Source organism: Trichosurus vulpecula, chromosome 4, assembly GCF_011100635.1.
Source record: "Trichosurus vulpecula isolate mTriVul1 chromosome 4, mTriVul1.pri, whole genome shotgun sequence".
Classification (NCBI taxonomy): Eukaryota; Metazoa; Chordata; class Mammalia; order Diprotodontia; family Phalangeridae; genus Trichosurus; species Trichosurus vulpecula.
In genome coordinates, this window is record NC_050576.1 from 376,095,161 (window position 1) to 376,115,551 (window position 20,391).

General features: G+C 37.2%; 1 pseudogene; it reads left to right on the forward strand.

Moving 5' to 3' along the window:
• Positions 1-2,622: 2,622 nt before the first annotated feature.
• On the forward strand, positions 2,623-3,553 carry LOC118845969 (annotated as a pseudogene).
• The last annotated feature ends 16,838 nt before the right edge of the window (positions 3,554-20,391 follow it).

A 20,391-nucleotide genomic window follows, 5' to 3' on the forward strand; every position in this document is an offset into this window, starting at 1 on the left:
TTTTAAAGCATTAATTTCTTCAGTGACCTTTTGGACCTCCTTTTCTATTTTGCCAGTTCTACTTTTTAAGGCGTTCTTCTCCTTATTGGCTTTTTGGAGCTCTTTTGCCGTTTGGGTTAGTCTATTTTTTAAGGTTTTATTTTCTTCAGTATTTCTGGGGTCTCCTTTACCAAGATGTTGACTCATTTTTCATGATTTTCTTGCATCACTCTCATTTCTTTTCCCAATTTTTCCTCTACTTCTCTTACTTGCTTTTCCAAATCCTTTTTGAGCTCTTCCACGGCCTGAGACCAATTCATATTTTTCTTGGAGGCTTTGGATGTAGGAACTTTGACTTTGTTGTCTTCTTCTGCTTGTATGTTTTGATCTTCCTTGTCAGCAAAGTAAGATTCTATAGCCTGATTTTTGGTCTGCTATTTGTTCATTTTCCCAGCCAATTACTTGACTTTTTAGTTCTTTGTTAAGGTAGGTCTCTGCTTCCAGTGTGGAGGGTGTACTGTCCCAAGCTTCAGGGGTTTTGTGCAGCTGTTTTCAGAAATATTTCTAAGGACCTGTAAATTTTCAGTTCTTCCAAAGTTGTGTGATCAACATGACATGTCTTCTGCTCTCCTGGCCTGTGGTCTGGTCTGTGAGTGACCACATGTAGTATTAACATGATTGAAGATCTTCCCCACCCATTCAATAGGCCCCAGGTAGGCCTAGGTGGGAAAGCTTGATTATATCTTTATTTGTAAGTAGGCCTTAAGCCCCTACTTACTGGGTGCTAAGCCAATGTGGACTTGAAGCCCTCAGGACCCTAAGAGGAGTTACTAAGACTAGAGCCAGTGGTATGTGCACTGAGTTCTAGTCACTCATGAATTCAACCAGTCAGAGTCCTTAGTTCTAGCCAATAAGATTCTGGCTAGGACTGTATAAAAGGAGAGAGCAGAATTGAAGAAGAGAGAGAGAACTGAAGCAGAGGAGAGAATTGAAGAGGAACAGAACTGAGAGCAGCAGGATTGAGAGAAAGACATTGAGGCAGAAGACATCAAGAGGGGGCTGAAGAACAGACATTGAGAGAACCAGCATCGGTAGAACTGCAGGAGAGAGTGCTGAGTGGAGAGTAAGGATTTGTGAATGATTGTTTACAGGAAGGCCCTAGCAGGGAGGAATGTTACAGGATGACTTGGTTCATTGCTATAATACTGTGTTATAATTTCCTTGTTACTATATTGAGGTGAGCTTACTGGTTTTGGAATATAACTGCTGCTCTATCAAATTTGGCATATTGGTTCTCAGATTTGATCCCCTGGAGTCTAAATAAATGTTATACTTCCTCTGACTTCTATGTAGAGAGTTTTTCATACTTTGTGATTCTGAACCATTCAGGCATGTTCATGGTCATACTCAAGGTCATGAATCTTGCTTTACTGATATACCACAAGCCCTCTTTTCTGCCTTGGAACTGTGAGGATTCCCTCTCCACCACTGCCACAAGCTCTGCCATACTAGTGCTCCTCCTAGCCCCAGGACTGCCACCCAGGATTGTGACCCAGATCCAAGCACAAGCAAAGCAAGAGAATACTGCCTCAGCACCAGCAAAGAGATCCCTGCAATAGCCTTCTGAACAGCTGCTCAATCCCCTTACTGGCTGTGGCCTGAGAGCTCCTGGAAGCAGCTACTCCCCCTGCTGCTGCTAGTGCTGTCACCTCCACCACCTCCACCACCCCAGGGCTGGGGCCTAACTGTGTTCCTCTCTTACCCAGGTCCAACAGACCTTTCCTCCTGACCTTCTCAGTTTCCTTTGGCATTTGTGGGTTGAGGAGTCTGGAAACTGACACAGGTGCCAGCAATTCAGTGTTCTGAGGCCTGCCCTGGCCTGTCTGTGCCAGTGCAGCCAGCGTAGGTCTGCACTCCTCTCCCAGCCCAGTGCAACAGACCTTTCCTGTTGACCTTCCAGGTTGTCTTGAGCTGGAAATTTGTTTCACTCTGTCATTTTGTGGGATCTGTGGCTCTACAATTTAGAGTCATTTTTGCAGGTATTTGGAGGGGTTTGAGGGACTGCTCAAGCAATCCCTGCTTTTACTCAGCCATCTTGAGAGGAATCTTTAAAAAGCAGAATTGGTCAAATGGAAAAAGATATACAAAAAAGTCACAAAAGAGAACTCCTTAAAAAGTAGGACTGGCCAAATGAGAAAAGAGGTGCACAAAATCACTGATAAAAATAATATCTTAAAAATTTGGAATTGAGGAATCAGCAGTGGCAGCAGCAGTGGCTGCTTCAGGAGCTCTCAATCCACAGACAAAAGCTGGGCAATGTGGTGGATGAAATTTTGGACTTGGAGTCAGAAAGACTTGAGTTTGAATCAAGTCAAGTTATTCAAGCTTTCTCAGTCACAGTTTCCAAATTTGTAAAATGAGGGAAATAGTCTCAGTGGTCTCTAAGGTCTCTTTCAGTTCTAAATCTATGATTCTGTGATTGTGAATAGTTATCTAGTCATAAAAAATGATAAAGCAATATAGGATTTTTGAAGTTTGAGCCCCTATCCACTCAAGCTGTATGCTTTTCATACCAATAATTGTATTTTCTTCTTACTATTTTTTTTCAGGTAAATTCCAAAATCTACTCTGCAAACTGAGTTAATGGATGGATCAAGTGAAGCTGTGGTGTACGAGTTTGTTTTGTTGGGACTTGTGAGTTCTCAGGAGATGTGTTTTTCTGTTTCTGTTCTCAGTGTCTTATGTGGCAAGCATGCTGGGAAACCTCCTCATTGTACTGACAGTTATCGCTGATGCTCAATTCCACTCACCCATGCATTTTCTGCTGGCTAAACTCTCTTTCATCGACACATGGGCTTGCAGTATTGACACCCGTAAGATGGTATCTGATCTCTTCAGAAAACGCAGTCATCTCTCAGAATGGCTGAATTACCCAAATGCTCTTTGTTCACACTGTTGGGGGTACTGAGATGGTGCTCCTTATAGTTATGGCCTTTGATTGACACATTCCAATATGTAAACCTCTTCACTACCTGACCATTATGAGCCTGAGAAAGTGCATCTTGCTTTTGATGGTGTCTTGGATTATTGGTTTTATACGTTCTATGATGCAATTGGCTTTTGTTGTAAACTTTTCTTTCTGTGGCCCTAATAAAGTGGATAGTTTTTATTGTGATTTCCCTAGGTTCATCAAAATCACCTGCATGGATACCTGTAGACTGAAGTTCTTGGTCACCACTAACAGGGGCTTCATCTCCATGAGTACTTTCTTCACATTGATTACTTCTTACATCTTCAACCTGGTCACTATTCATAAACACTCTTCAGGTGGTTCATCCAAAGCCCCCTCTACCCTGTCAGCTCATATCACAGTAGTGATCTTTTTCTTGGTCCATGCATCATTCTCTGTGTATGGCCATTCCCCATATTGCCAATAGATAAGTTTCTTGCCATCTTTGATGCGCTTATCACCCCTTTTATGAATCCTGTCATCTATACATTCAGAAATAAAGAGATGAAGGTGACAAGGAGGAAGCTGTTCAGTAACATCATGAGTTTCAGGAACTTTTCTTAAATACATAGTTTGAGGCTGTCAAACCCATTGGACTCAAAAGTATAACTGCCGATGTTAGAAATCATTTTAGTTAGTGTTTAAATGCTGTGGTGGGACAAGGTCTCTCTTCAAGATTCTTATTCACAATTGGCTAAGTTCTTCCTAAGAATCTATACTCCAAATACAATTGAGAAGGCAAGGTTGTACAATGGATAGAGAACTTGGCTTGGAGTCAGCAAGACCTGAGTCTGAGACTGTAATGAGACTATAATGTCCTTCCTGGTTATTACTCAAGACTGTCCTGATGGCTCTTATCACATATAATAAACCACTTTGGTTCACTGGATCAAGACCACAGAACAAACACAAAACAAGGTATATTGCCTGAAAATTACGCAACACTATGGAATAATTGCTCACATTGGTCTTTTTTGTCATCAATTTTTTAATCAATCAAAAAAATAAATAAATTTTATCAAGTTTTCTTCATCCATTGGGAGCAGATGGGACAGAAACAGATGGGATATCTGTGGCCAGAGTGAGAGACACACCAATTATTAATGCACTTTCCCCTGGCCAAGAATTTAATCCTGCCTTAGACACTTAATAGCTGAGTGACCAAGATTAAGTCTCTAACTTCTCTCACCTTCAGTTTTCTCATCTCCAAAATGGAGATAGACTTGATCAGCTCTAAGTTCCTTTCCAGTTCTAAATAGTTAGATTCAGAATGAGACTATAATATTCTTCTTGGGTATTATTCAAGACTGTCCTGATGGCTGTTATCACATATCACATGGGCCCCTTAGGCTCATCAGATCATTAAGACCAAAGAGCCAAAATGGACTTTGGAGGCCTTCTAGCCAAGTTGCCTCATTTTGACAAGTGAGGAATCTGAAGCCCAGGAACATCAAGTGATTTGCCCAAGTTTACATAGGTACTAAGTGGGATATGAACTTAGGTCCTTTGGCTCCAGACCCAGTGCACTCTCCATTGTAACTTGCTGTCTTTAACCCCTTTTTAAAAAGCTGGAATAGAATTGGAATAGAGATTGAGTCTGAATTCATTGGTATAAGGAACTATTTCAGGGAATTCCCCCTAGTAAAGTAATTGGGCACCTTCCCTGGCACTTGGAGAGCTGCCTAGAGCATTGAGAGGTTAAGTGACTTGTCCTGGGTCATATAACCAATAAGTTTTAGTGACTTTTTGTCTTTAAGACTGAGTCTCTCTCACTGTACCATGTTGCTTCTTCCCTTTTCTTTTCTTATAAAACTTATTTGGAAGCTACTCTCAGGGACACATGTGCAATATTTTGTATACTGTACCTGAATTTTTCATTTAGTTTCTGTATAACTTCACACAGGTTTTCTGAACAAATATTACACCCTATTGTAATATCTATATTCTTTGTTGTGTTTATTTAGTCCTTTTTCTTGGTTTGCTCTTTACTTAAATCAGTAGTTCCCAACCTGTGGGTCTGTGATCATTGTGGCCTCATAATTATTGCAAAATGGTCTGAAAATCTATATGCTGTGCATTGTCATTCTGATTTTATGTAGCTCCAACAATATTCAGCTTTATAATATGACATATTGGGAACCAGATTTTATGTAGACTGAATGATGACATGCTGTAAGATTAATGGGATATAAGATCTTCCTTGCCCATTAATAGGCTTCACATGGAGCCCTGGTGCAAAGTCAATTAGGCTCTGGGCCACAGAGATTTCCACACCTTTCCAGTTAAGTGCTGATTTCCAAGCTTTTTGGCACTAAGCCAATAAAGTCTTTGATTAGAAACAGTATATATTGTATTGCTTGGTGGGAGAGGTGTAGGTGGAGAGAGAAGCAGGCAGAGAAACAGGCAGAGGGAGGAACTTGCCTAGGGGAACTTGTGAGGAGGCTTGATGGAAAGAATGCTTAAGATGTTGATGCTCCCTGGATTTGTGATGAGTACCTTGCTAAATCTTGCCTTCTGGTATCTTAATAGTAATGTTACAGATAAATATTTTGGTTTTGTCTTGGAGGAAGAGAGTTTATTATATTTTGTGAACCAAGCCTGGGAGTACATATGCATGTTCATAGCAGTTGCTATGAGTATCGCATTGCTGTTACACATGAACATATATGTATTCATATTTTCAAATGTATGTAAGTGCTATTATGGTGAATAAAATGAATTCATTTAAAAGCAAAAAAAATGGAATTGAACAAGTAGAAACTAATGACTCCATGAGACATCAAGAAACAATTTTTAAAAATCAAAAGAATGAAGAAATAGAAGAAAATGTGAACTATCTAACTGGAAAAACAACTAACCTGAAAAAACAGATTCAGGAGAGATAATTTATGAATTATTGGACTACCTGAAATCTGTGATCAAAAAAATTAGTCTAGACATCATCTTTCAAGAAATTATCAAGGAAAACTATTCTAAAATCAGAGGGTCAAATAATAATAGAAATGGAAAGAATCCATCTATCACCTCCTGAAAGAGATCCCACAATGAAAAGTCCAGGATTTTTATAGTCAAATTCTAGAGCTCCCAGGTCAAGGAGAAAATATTGCAAGCAACCAGAAAAAAACAATTCAAATGTAGTGGAACTTCAGTCAGGATAACACAAAATTTAGCAGCTTTTACATTAAAGGATCAAGAGGCTTAGATTAGGACAGGTATGATGTGAGGGCAAAGAAGCTAGGATTACAACCAAGAATTACCTATCCAGCAAATTCGAGTAAAATATTTCAAGGGAAAGAATGAACATTCAATGAAATAGAGTGCTCTCAAGCATTCCTGATTACAAAACCAGAGCTGAGTAAAAAAAAATCTGATTTTTGAAAACAAGAATTAAGAGAAGCATAAAAAGATAAACAGGAATGAGAAATTATAAGGGATTCAATAAGGTAAACTGTTTACATTTCTACACGGGAAGATGATACTTGTAACTCCTAAGAAGTTTATCATTATTAGGGCAGTTAAAAGGAGTACATATAGACAGAGGGCAAAGGTATGAGTTGACTATGATGGGATAACATCTTTAAAAAAAGAAATTAAGGGGGAAGAAAGAGGAATACACTAGGAGAAGGGGGGAAGGAAGAGGTAGAATGGGGTAAATTATTTAATATAAAAGAGCTTTTACAGTGGAGGTGAAGATGGGGGAAGTTGGGGAGGGGAGTTCTTGAACGCTACTTTCATAAGAATTGGCTCAAAGAGGGAATAACATAAACATTCAGTTGGGTATAGAAATCTATCTTACTCAGCAGGAAAGTTGGAGCAGAAGGGATAAGAAAGGAGGAGGAGCAACTGAGAAATGGTCAAAGGATATGAATAGTCAGTTTTCAGAGGAAGAAATTAAAGATATCTGTAGTCATATGAAATAATGCTCTAAATCACTACTGACTAGAGAAATGCAAATCAAAACAACTCTTAGGTACCACATCTCTCTTGTCTGATTGGCTAACATGATAAAACAGGAAAATGATAAATGCTGGAGAGGATATGGGAAAATTGGAACATTGTTACATTGTTGGTGGAGCTGTGAACTGATCCAGCCATTCTGGAGAGCAATTTGGAATCATGCCCAAAGGGCTATAAAAATGTGTATACCCTTTGACCCAGCAATATCACTTCTAGGGCTGTTTCCCAAAGAGATCACACAAGTGGGAAATGGACCAGTATGTATAAAAATATTTACAGTGGCTCTTTTTGTGGTGGCAAAAAAATTGGAAATCAAGGGTATACCCATTTGTTGGGGAATGGCTAAACAAATTGTGTTGTATGAATGTAATGGAATACTATTGTGCTATAAGAAATGAGGAGCAGATGGACTTCATTACAACCTGAAAAGACTTATATGAACTGATGCTGAGTGAGAGGAGCAGAACCAGGAGATCATTATACGTGATTACAGACACACAGTATCTGTAAGGACTAACTTTGATTTGGCTCCTCTCCTTGAATGCAAAGTTCAAAGACAGCTCCAAAAGACTAATGATGGAAAAAGCTATGCACATCCAGAGAAAGAATTATGGAGTCTGAATGCAGATTGAGGCAAACTATTTGCTCTCTTTTTTTCTTCTTTTTTGGTTTCATTTCTTCTTTCTTATGATTCACTCCATTGGTTATATTTCTTCTTTACAACTAGACTATTATGTAAATAAGTTCAATGTGAAGGTGTATGTAGAAACTACATTGGATTAATGCTGTTTTGGAGGAAAGGGGAGAGGAGAGGGAGGGAGAGAAAATTTGGAACCCAAAAACTTGTGGAACTGAGTGTTGTAAACTAAAAATAAAAGATAACTTTATTTTAAAAAAGGAAAGGAGGGGGAGGCAGATGATAGAAGGAAGGATGGATTGGGAGAAGCAGTAGTCAGAACCAAAATGCTTTTGAGGATGGACAGGGTGAAAGGAGAGAGAGAATAGGATAAGGGGGGAATAGGATGGAGGGAAATACACAATTAGCAATCATAACTGTGAGTAAAATTTTACAGCAAGTTTCTCTGATAAAGACCTCATTTCACAAACATATAGGAAAACAGAATCAAATTTATAAAAAAAAATAAGAGCCATTCCCCAATTGATAAATGGTGAAAGGATATGAAGTTTTAAAATGAAAAAATTAAATCCATCTATAGTCATAAAATCCCCCGAAATCACTATTGATTAGAGAAATACAAATTAAAACAATTCTGAAGTATCTCCTCACACCTATCAGATTGGCTAATATAACAGAAAAGGAAAACTACAAATGTTGGAGGGTAGTGTAGGAAAATTGAGATACTAATGCATTGTTGATAGAGTTGTGAGCTGATTCAATCATTTTGGAGGACAATTTGGAACTATGCACAAATGGCTATAAAACTGTACATATCCTATAAGCTAGCAATACTTGTACTATGTCTGTATTCCAATGACATAAGAAACAAAGTCCTTTTCCTTTAAAGGACTAATATGTACAAAAATATTTATATCAGCTCTTTTTTGTTGACAAAGAATTGGAAATTGAAGGGATGCCCATCAATTGGGGAATGGCTGAGCAAATTTTGGTATATGAGTGGAATACTATTGTTCCATAAGAAATGATGAGCAGGCAGATTTCAGAAAAACCCAGGGAAACTTACCTGAACTGATGCAAAGTGAAATGAGCAGAACCAGGAGAACATTGTACACAGTAATAGCAATATTGCTATTAAGTATTCTTGGCAATACAATGATCCAGGACAATTCCAAAAGACTCATGAAAAAATGCTATCCATCTCTAGAGAAAGAACTGATGGAGTCTGAATGTAGATTGAAGTAAAGTTTTTTCGACTTTGTCTTTCTTGGTGGCCTTTTTTGTCCATTTTCTTTCATAACATGAACAGTATGGAAATATGTTTTGTATGACTGTGCATTTAAAGCCTATATCAAATTGCTTGCCTTCTAAATGAGAAGGAAAAGGAAGGAGGAAGAAAATTTGAAACTCAAATTTTTTTTTAAATGATGAACAATTTTACATATAATTGGGAAAAATAGAATATTAACTTTTTTTAAAAGAATAGCAGGTATAAAAAAAGTATAATTGCAGCTTCACTTCCCACTGCTATCATGATCATTCCTAGAGAGTACCCAAAGAACTGGGCATGCCTGCTTAATTTCATAATTTCATAAATTAATTAGCAATTCAGGAACCTTACAATGGTTAAAATTTGCATGGATGTGCTGCTCAGAGATACCGTTACCTTGACATCTCACTGGTAGCCTCCTGCAATGAGCATCCAGAAAGGTGGGAGGACATGGAGCCAGAGAGAAAACCACGTAGCAAATGGGAAAAAATCATGATAGGGAGAAGAGTGGGTAGAAACGGCCTGCACAATCAGGGGCACAGAGCGATTCTATTGTAGAGCAATATTTGTATTTTATTTGTTTCCTGCAGGATTTGAGAAGGTGCAATAGCTACCATGCAATAGCATAGAAATTGTTTAGAAGAGGAAATTCAAAATAAGTACTTTAGAAGCTTTAATTCCATGAAGAACACCAAGAAAAAAGAACTAAATAAGTACAAGGCCCATGAGTCAAAGAATAAAAGTTTAGAACAGAGAAGAGAATTAAGAAAACAAGGTAAATAATTTCTGTTTCATAAAACAATGTAGAAAATTTTTTTTAAAAAATTAACAAACAAAATGACATGAAGAGGAGGCGAGGAAAAGGAATTTTATTTACTCAAGGATTGGGGGGAAAAGATGGGAACAATTAGACTGTTAGATAAAAGAAAAAAAGAAAAGGGAATTAATAGGTTAAGTAAAATTCCAAAGCTAGGGAAAGGGGTGACTGATGACAGGGAGAGGCTTAATAGTGATAGGAATGGAGTCTATGAGAATAGAGTTGCCTTAAAGTATATTAAGGAAAAAAACTGAAAAAAGTACTGCTGTTAAAAAAGAAAGGGAAAAAATAAATGCTAATTCAGAAAAAGTAATATTAGGAACAAATGGAGAGATGTATAGACCTAATTCTTGTAACTTTAAATATGAATGAATTTTAAAATCCAATAAAATGAAAGAAATAGATTGGATAAGCAAACAAAACCCCATGATCTGTTGCTTATAAGAAACAAATTTTTTATGTCATTGCTTGTTGAAACAATGATATACTGAGAATAAAAATTAGTTGTTTGATCAAAATTTACTACACATTAGGAAAATCCTAAAAATCAGGAGTTGAAATGATGGCAAAGCAAAAACAAAAATTTACAACGTAACTAGAGACAGACAAGAAAATTACAAAATGCCAAAAGGAACTATAGAAAACAATCTAATATCAGTATTGAACTTATATGCTTCAAATAGCTTAAACTCTAAATTCATAAAGGAAATATTAGTTGAATTAAATGAAAACATAGATAGTAAGACAGTAATACTAGGATACTTTAATGATCCTCTCTTGGATTTTGATAATTCTAACAAACAGCTAATGGAAAGGGAAAATACAGAGTTGAGCAAATTTATGGAGAAACCAGAGCTAGTAGACCTATGTTTGCTAAATTGTACTGCTAAAGAATATGCATTTTTCTCAGCACTATACAGAATTTTTATAAAAACTGATCACGTATTAGGGCATAGAAATATTGTAAATAAATGTTAAAAGGCAGAAATAACAAACACATCCTTTATAGATCATAATGCTGTTTTTAAAATACCACTAGGTTCAGGGAGCACAAACAAAAAACAGACCCAAATGGAAACATAAGAGCTCATAAATAAAGGGTAGGTCAAAGAATAAATCATATCAACAATTAATAATAAAACCAAAGAAAATGATAATGAAGAAGCATCATACCAGTATTTCTGAAATGCCATTGCAACAGTACATAGGGAGAAAAATCATATCCCTATAAACATACATTGACAAAAGAGAAAAGAAGAGAACTAATAAACTGAATATGTATTTAAAAGTTAGAAAGCTAATAAATAAATGCAAAATAAGCACCAAGAAAATTAGAGGAGAAATAAACTGGAAGCCAAAAAGAATGTAGAAATAACTTTTTAAAAACCCTAAAATTTGGTTCTTTATTTTTTTCTTTTTTTATTTGTTTTTTTATTTTTATTTATTTTTTATTTATTTTTTTAAATTTAAATTTATTTATTTAACATATTTAGTTTTCAGCATTGATTTTCACACGAGTTTGAATTACAAATTTTCTCCCCATTTCTACCCTGCCCTGTTCCCCAGTCAGCCCTCCCCTCTGTCACCCCACTCCCCTCCCATCCCCTTTTCCCTTCCTTTCTTGTAGGGCAAGATAAATTTTTATGCCCCATTGCCTGTGTATCTTATTTTCTAGTTGCATGCAAAAACTTTTTTTTTGTTTTTGAACATCTGTTTTTAAAACTTTGAGTTCCAAATTCTATCCCCTCTTCCCTTCCCACCCACCCTCCCTGAGAAGTCAAGCAATTCAACATAGGCCACATGTGTATCATTATGTATAACCCTTCCACAATACTAATGTGGTGAAAGACTAACTATATTTTGCTCCTTCCCAACCCATCACCCTTTATTGAATTTTCTCCCTTGACCCTGTCCACTTTGAAAAGTGTTTGTTTTTGATTACCTCCACCCCCATCTGCCCTCCCCTCCATCATCCCCCCTTTTTTTTATCTTCTTCCCTCTTCTTCCCTGTGGGGTAAGATACCCGATTGAGTATGTATGGTATTCCCTCCTCAGGCCAAATCTGATGAGAGCAAGGTTCACTCATTGCCCCCTCACCTGCCCTCTCTCCTCCTCCCACAGAACTGCTTCCTCTTGCCACCTTTATGCGAGGTAATCCACCCCATTCTATCTCTCCCTATCTCCCTCTCTCAGTATGTTCCCCTCTCATCCCTTAATTTGATTTTATTTCTTTTAGATATCTTCCCTTCATCTTCAACTCACCCTGTGTCCGTGCTCTCTCTCTCTCTCTCTCTCTCTCTCTCTCTCTTTCTCTCTCTCTCCCTATGTATATATATATATATATATAATATATATATATATACATATATATATACACACATATATATACACACACATAGATATATAAATACATACACATTCACTTATATATACATAAACATATATATATGCATATTTCCTTCAGCTACCCTAATACTGAGGTCTCATAAATCATACATGTCATCTTTCCATGTAGGAACGTAAACAAAACAGTTCATCTTTAGTAAGTCCCCTGCAATTTCTTTTTCTTTTTCTTGATTACCTTTTCATGCTTCTCTTGACTCTTGTGTTTGAAAGTCAAATTTTCTATTCAGTTCTGGTCTTTTCACTGAGAAAGCCTGAAAGTCCTCTATTTTATTGAAAATCCATATTTTGCCTTGGAGCATGATACTCAGTTTTGCTGGGTAGGTGATTCTAGGTTTTAATCCTAGCTCCATTGACCTCCAGAATATCGTATTCCAAGCCCTTCGATCTCTTAATGTAGAAGCTGCCAGATCTTGGGTTATTCTGATTGTGTTTCCACAATACTCAAATTGTTTCTTTCTGGCTGCTTGCAATATTTTCTCTTTGATCTGGGAGCTCTGGAATTTGGTGACAATATTCCTAGGAGATTTCTTTTTTGGATCTATTTGAGGAGGCGATCGATGGATTCTTTCAATTTCTATTTTGCCCTGTGGCTCTACAATATCAGGGCAGTTCTCCTTGATAATTTCTTGAAAGATGATATCTAGGCTCTTTTTTTGATCATGGCTTTCAGGTAGTCCAATAATTTTTAAATTATCTCTCCTGGATCTATTTTCCAGGACAGTGGTTTTTCCAATGAGATATTTCACATTGTCTTCCATTTTTTCATTCCTTTGGTTCTGTTTTATAATATCTTGGTTTCTCATAAAGTCACTAGCTTCCACTTGCTCCAATCTCATTTTTAAAGTAGTATTTTCTTCAGTGGTCTTTTGGACCTCCTTTTCCATTTGGCTAATTCTGCCTTTCAAGGCATTCTTCTCCTCATTGGCTTTTTGGAGCTCTTTTGCCATTTGAGTTAGTCTATTTTTTAAGGTGTTTTTTCTTCAGTATATTTTTCAGTATTTTTTTGGGTCTCCTTTAGCAAGTCATTGACTTGTTTTTCATGGTTTTCTCGCATCCTTCTCATTTCTCTTCCCAATTTTTCCTCTACTTCTCTAACTTGCTTTTCCAAATCTTTTTTGAGCTCTTCCATGGCCTGGGACCAGTTCATGTTTTTCTTGGAGGTTTCTGTTGTAGGCTCTTTGACTTTGTTAACTTCTTCTGTCTGTATGTTTTGGTCTTCTTTATCACCAGAGAAAGAATCCAAAGTCTGAGACTGAATCTGGGTGCGTTTTTGCTGCCTGGCCATATTCCCAACCACCTAACTTGACCCTTGAGTTTTTCATTGGGGTATGACTGCTTGTAGACTAAAGAGTTCTATGTTCCACGTTTGGGAAGGGGGGGGATGTGCCAGCTCTGCCACACCAGCACTGCTCCTTCCCCAAGAACCCCCAACCCGAACTGGCCTTAAATCTTCAGCAGGCTGTGCATTCCTGCTCTGATCCGCCACTTAATTCCTCCCACCAGGTGGGCCTGGGGCCGGAAGCAACTGCAGCTGTAGCTGCCCCACCTCCACTGCTCCAGGGGCTGGTAGCCAAACCGTGAACTCCTTCGACTCCCGCAGCTTTTCCCACTAACCTTCTCTGCTGTCTTTGGTGTTTGTGGGTGGAGAAGTCTGGTAACTGCCACAGCTCACTGATTCAGGGTGGTAGGGCACATTCCGCCCAGCTCCTGGTCTGGTTGGTCTGTGCTGTTCACGCTGGGCTCTGCTCTGCTCCGCTCCCAGCTCCCAGCTCCCAGCTCCATGTGGGATAGACCTCACCCAGAGACCATCCAGGCTGTCCTGGGCTGGAGCCCTGCTTCCCTCTGCTGTTTTGTGGGTTCTGCCATTCTAGAGTTGGTTCAGAGTCATTTTTTATAGGTTTTTGGAGGGACTGGGCAGGGAGCTCACGCTAGTCCCTGCTTTCCAGCTGCCATCTTGTGCGTGATCAAATTTGGTTCTTTAAAAGACTAACAAAACTGTTAAACCTTTAGCCAACCCAGTTTGCAATTTTAGCTAATCACATTTGTATTGTGCTGATTTGGTTTTCCACAATTTTTCATTAGGTGGCATTTTAGATGGCACATTTGCCATTGTGTCGATTTGATTTTCTTCCATCTAAAGAAATATGTGAAATGAATTTCAAATCTCAATGTGAAATCACAACTAAACCAGAAGAAATAAAAAGAATTATCAAAACCATTATATATATGTATATATATATATATATATATATATATATATAGTCAAATGCTTACAAAACTGATAACTCAAAAGAAATAGAGAAATATCTCCAAAAATATAAAATACCCAAACTGAAAGAAGACCTCTTAGAGACCTCAAAGAACTAGCTATAAAGAAACTACAAAGGAAAAATAGTTCCAGGTAATGGTAAATTCACAGGAGAATTCTATGAAAATTTTAATCAAGAAATAGTGCCAATATAAATAAAGTATTTTCAAAAATTGAGAAAAGTCACATACCAGATTTCATTTATGAGACAAATGTAGTTCTAAATTCCAAACCAAGGAAGAATAAAACATACAAAAAATATTAATACATATTAATTCAAAAATTTTGAATAAAATATTATCAAACATATGAGCAATTCATTCAAGAAATCATTCATCATGTTTAGGATGGATTTATACCATGGAGACAACGAAGGCTAAACATTAAGGAAACAATCAGCTTGATCACATTAAAAACAAAAACATCCAAAACTTCATGAGTATCTCAACAGTTGCAGAAAAAGCCTTTGGTACTCAAAGCCTTTGACAACACTCATTTATGCCAAAATGCTACCAAGTATTGGCATAGAGGAACCTTTATTAACATTTTGAAAAGTATTTATCTAAATCAAAAGTAAGGATCATACGAAATGAAGATACAGTAGAGTCTTTCCCAATAAATACAGGCATAAAGCAAAAATACCCACTCTCTCCACTATTCCTCTCCTCTCCTCTCCTCTCCCCTTACCTGAGGGTGTTCTGCCCAAAGGAAGGGAAATTTTTGGTGGTAGAAAGCTACCTGGTTAAGTAGCTAGATTTCTTTCTCAAAGACCAAGCCTTAAACCAACTCACTCTGGATCTCAGGGATTGGACAACAATAGGTGCCCACCCAAGTACCACTTAACGGGGTTTTTGGGGGGCCCTCCTGGCTCAGAGTGAATGTAAATGGTAACTGTTTCTCTTTTGGCCAGCAATCCTGAGGGTCTGCCCCTGAGAGTTTGATTTTTTTAATTAAACGGGCAATCCCTTGATTCACTTCTTAAAAAGGCCTATTCACTGAATAAGTATTGTCTCAAAGTGAGAACTTGAAAGACCTTAGTTTAAAAGGGCCAAGGTCTCCCACTGCATTCTGGGCCATCTCCAGTCATCCTGATCGATATCGGGCACTGGACCCAGATGGCTCTGGAAGAGAAAGTGGTTGGTAACTTTTCACAGCCCTCCTTCACTCAAATCAAAGCCAATTGCAAGTCATGTCATCATTTCCCCGATATCATAGTCCTCTTTGAGAATGAAAGACAAATCACACATTTGACATAGTTCTGAAAATCTTAGCAATAGCAATAAGATAAAGAAATCAAAGGCATAAATACAAGTAAAGAGAATATAAATCTATTTTTATTTGCTGATGGTATGATGGTTTACTTAAGAAAACCTTGGGGAATCAGAAAGATACTAATTAAGATAATTAATAGTGTCAGCAAAGATGCTAGCTACAAAATAAGCCTTTAATTTCAACATCATTTCTCCATAATAAAAACATAAACCACGTAGTAATTGAAAGGAAAATTCCATTCCAAATAACTAAAAACACATAAAATATCTGGGAATCAGTCTATCAAAACATCCAAATTATTTATATAGATTCAATTACAAAGTGTTCCTTTAAAAAAATAACAAGGAACAACTTAAATAGCTGGAGAAATAATCAGTGCTCATGGCTGAGCTGTGCCAATGTGACAAAAAAATGACAATACTGTCAAAGCAAATTTACATTTTTGATGCTATTTTAATCAAATTATCAAATGGTACTTTATAAAATGATAAAACAATGATAAAGTTCATTTGGAAAAAATAAGAGACCTAGAACACTCTAGACTTTAAACTATATTATAAAGCAGCAACCATCAAAACTATTTGGTATTAGTTTAAAAAATAATGTATCAATGGAGCAGACTAGACGAGGGAGAATAAGAAAGAATTGGACTCTATAAGGTAGTGTTTGAGAAACTGGAAAACCTGAACTACTTGGGAAAGAAAAACTTCTGAGAAAATCAGAGAGAAGCCTAGCAGAAATTAGGTTTACACTGAGACTGTATACCATACTCTTCCATGTATCCTAAGGGGATATGTAACAGTAATATAAAAGAGAATGATATTGAAGGTCAGAGGACATAATTGACCATATTAATGACAAATCCAACAGAAATCATATGATTTTCTCACTAGATGCTGAAAAAGCTTTTGACAAAATTAAGCACCCATTCCTATTAAAAACACTAGAGAGCACAGGAATAAAGGAAGCATTCCTTAAAATGAGAAGCAGTATCTACCTAAAATCATCAGCAAGCATCTGTAATGGGGATAAGCTAGAATCCTTCCAGTGAGATCAGGGATGAAGCAAGAATGCTTACTATCACCACTAATATTCAATATAGTACTAAAAATGTCACCTATTGCAATAAGAGAAGAAAAAGAAATCAAAGGAATTAAAATAGTCAATGAGGAAACAACCATAACTCTTTGCAGACAATATGATGGTATATATAGAGAATCCTAGAGAATCAACTTTTTTAGTTGAAATAATTAACAACTTTAGCACAGTTGCAGGATATAAGATAAACTCATATAAATCATTAGCATTTCTTTATATAAACAACAAAATCCATCAGCAAGAGAAAAAAAGAGAAATTCCATTTAAAATAATTGTGAACAACATGAAATACTTTGGAGTCTGCCTGCCAATACAAATGCAGGAACTACATGAATGCAATTATAAAACACTTTTCACACAAATATATCCAGATCTAAACAACTGGAAAAATATCAATTGCTCATGGGTAGGCTGATCCAATGTCATAAAAATGACAATTCTGCCTAAACTAATTTATTTATTCAGTAAGTACTTATTCGTACCATTCAAACTACCAAAAAACTATTTGATAGAGCTAGAAAAAATAACAACAAAATTCATCTGGAAGAACAAAAGGTCAAGAGTATCAGTTAGAAGGAGTATACATAGAGAGAAAGCAGAGGTGTGAGTTGAATGTGATGCTATGATTATCTAAAAAATAAGCTTAAGGGATGAGAAAGAAGAATAAACTAGAAGAGGAAAGGGAGAGGCCTGTAAGAGATTTTACAGTGGAGGGGAAAATGGGGGAAGTGAGGAGGAGAACACATGAACCTTACTCTCATAAGGGAGGGAATACTATATACACTTGGTTAGGTATAGAAATCTATCTTCCACACAGGAAAGTAGGGTAGTTTGGGGAAGGTAATAGTCAGAAGCAAAACACTTTTGAGAATGGACAGCGTAAAAGGGGAGAGAGAGTAGGATAAACAGGAGTGGTGCGGTTTCATGGTGTATTCTGGCAGCACTGTCCCAAAGAATTCAGAGTTAGACCATCTCTAATCCAAGTACAGTCATTTATTGAGGGTTGATGTCCCTCAGAAGCAGGTTAGGTTCCAAGAGGAACCAGCGACTTCAGTGAAAGCAAGATGAATTTTTACAGGGTGAAGATGCATTTAACATAACAGAAATTATACATATTAAAAAGGCAAGAAGGATTTGTTAAGGGATTAGGTAATAGGGGAGGGGTCCCAGTCACAGTGGAATTGTGCATGCGGTTACCCACAATGCATACAGAAAAAATGCATACAGAAAAAACTATTGGTCGGGGGGGGCGGTGTTGTATGTACGCTAATGATATTATGATAAGCCTCTCTATGTCATAAGTTCACCTAAAGGACAACTTTTGCTATTACTGTGCAGGTGCCTACTTAGGGAAAGTCCCTTCTATTGTTTTGGGGTACACATCCTGCTTGGGCATCCTGGTGCCGCTGCTTTCTGATTGGCTGACTATTATGGTCCTGTCTGAGACTAGATGGATGTGGCTGTTGTGGTTGAATACATGAACACACCTACTGCTTCTGTGGGAAATACGAGGAAGTGGTCTGGGGTGAGTGGCTAGCTAGAGGTAGTGGCTGGGATTCCATCACATGGACATGCCTGCTGTTTCCATGAGAAATATAAGTTCATGGACATACCTGTTGTTCTGGGAAGGCAATGAGGCATGTATGAGGAAATTAAGATATTGAGTCAGGGAAGAGGGGACTGGCTAGGTAGGGGCAGTAGGCCTGCTGTTCAGTGGGGCCAATGATTGAGTCTAGGGGCCCATGGTGTTGTTAAAGCCAGATTGTGTGGCTAAATCTGGACGTGCCTATTGTTCAGTGAGGTCCATAAGGAAGTTAGAATGTTGGGGCTGAGGGCAGCTTCATTAGAATTCCATCATTCACCATCAAAGAGCTGGGGCCCAAATTCATTTGGGAAAAAGGGCAAAGTTCTCAGCTTCTGAAGCTTCTTTAGGCTGAAAAGGGGCATAGAGCTGTCTTTGTCCCGATGGGCCCCAGGGAGGAGGTGGACCAGAACTGAGCATAGGCCACATCCAGGGGATGATGGGTGGGCATGGGCTGGTATCCACTGTTTGCTACCAACTGTAGGTGAATGGCATATAATCTGTAAGACACAAATCTGACAGTAAATTCAACATGCAGGGCCCCAAATATAAGGAGAAAGAAACCAAGAGCTCCATGATGCTATTATTTACTTTTGAAATACAGAACTATTTGATTTTGGTAGTTTTCCAAAAGTTTCCACTCTGATTCCAATTCCTTTAGGAAGATCGGATACTATTGAGGAAGAACACTCTTGTAGATGGAAGCTCTCCACCCTTCAGTTCAATAGTTATGCACATGAATATGCTTATAAGAGGCTAACTATACTCCAATTATAATAAAAGACTTGGGAAGCCATTTAAGTAATTAATTCCAAAAAGTGCATATCAATAAATTGTTTATAATAAAACATGTTTGTACTTTTATTCCGTAAGTTACTTCCTTCAAGAAAATTGATTGCACTGAAATCCTTTTTTTCCAAACCAAATTAAAGATGTTTCTGATTTAGTTTCAGTAACTAAAAAATAACAGCTAGGTCACTCAGTCAGTTGTACCAATACCCAATTATTCCTACATCATTTTGAAACATATAAGGACCTTATTTCATACATCATTTTGAAACATATAGGGACCTTATTTCATACAGATATAATACATATAATATATACATATATATAATACATATAATAATAGGCAGATGACTAGGCCTAATACCCATTTACTAAGTTGTTTAGGATATAGAAAGAAATATAATTTTAGGCTGAATAGCTCAGATCTTAAACATACATTTTATTATAGTAGCTCAGATATATCCCAGCCTTCATCTATGGGATAATGATTAATATTGTGTTTGTACCTTTGTTTCCCAATCTTCTTTTCCCTTTGTCTAATTGTTCCTATATCATTCAGAAAGAATGTTCTTTTCCAGGGATTTAATTTTTCACATGACTTTGTAGACAGTCAGATGACAAGCCCGAGTACTAATTTACCCAGTTGTTTGGGATATGGAATGACTCCATACTCATATTGAAAACAGCAAGATCTCACATACTTATACTAGGCTCATATCTTTTACGGACCACTTGCTCTGATTATAGAAACTTGCTATAAAAGGAAAAAGCAAGGACATGATTATGCCAGATAAGACAGGATAAAACATCCTTAGCTCTGTTTGAATTCAGATAAGAGTCACAGTTATCACTTTTACCTCATAGCCAGACTCAGGAACAGTCAGGTGGAAAACATTCTTTTTCAAAGGAATACAATGGAATTGTATACAAAGGAATACAATCAGAAACTGATTCAGGAGAATCCCATCTTAGATTGAGGCTAAAATTGTTCTCTCAGCTTTTCCCAGAAGCAAATCTCCATCTTTAACAGGGTTACATTCCCTCTGAGTAGCTTGTGACATTTCTCTAAAATACTAATTTCAGTGCAGATAACTATACCCAGATTCAAACTCAAAATAAAATCAACGTAGTCCCAAGGGCTTTTACTTCAAATGACAAGTTTCACCAGTCACAGTTTAGGGCTAGGTAAGATTGTTTTTACTTTTATGGTGTTGCAATATGCAATAAAAATTTACCGTGACTTACATACATGTGAGATTTCACTTA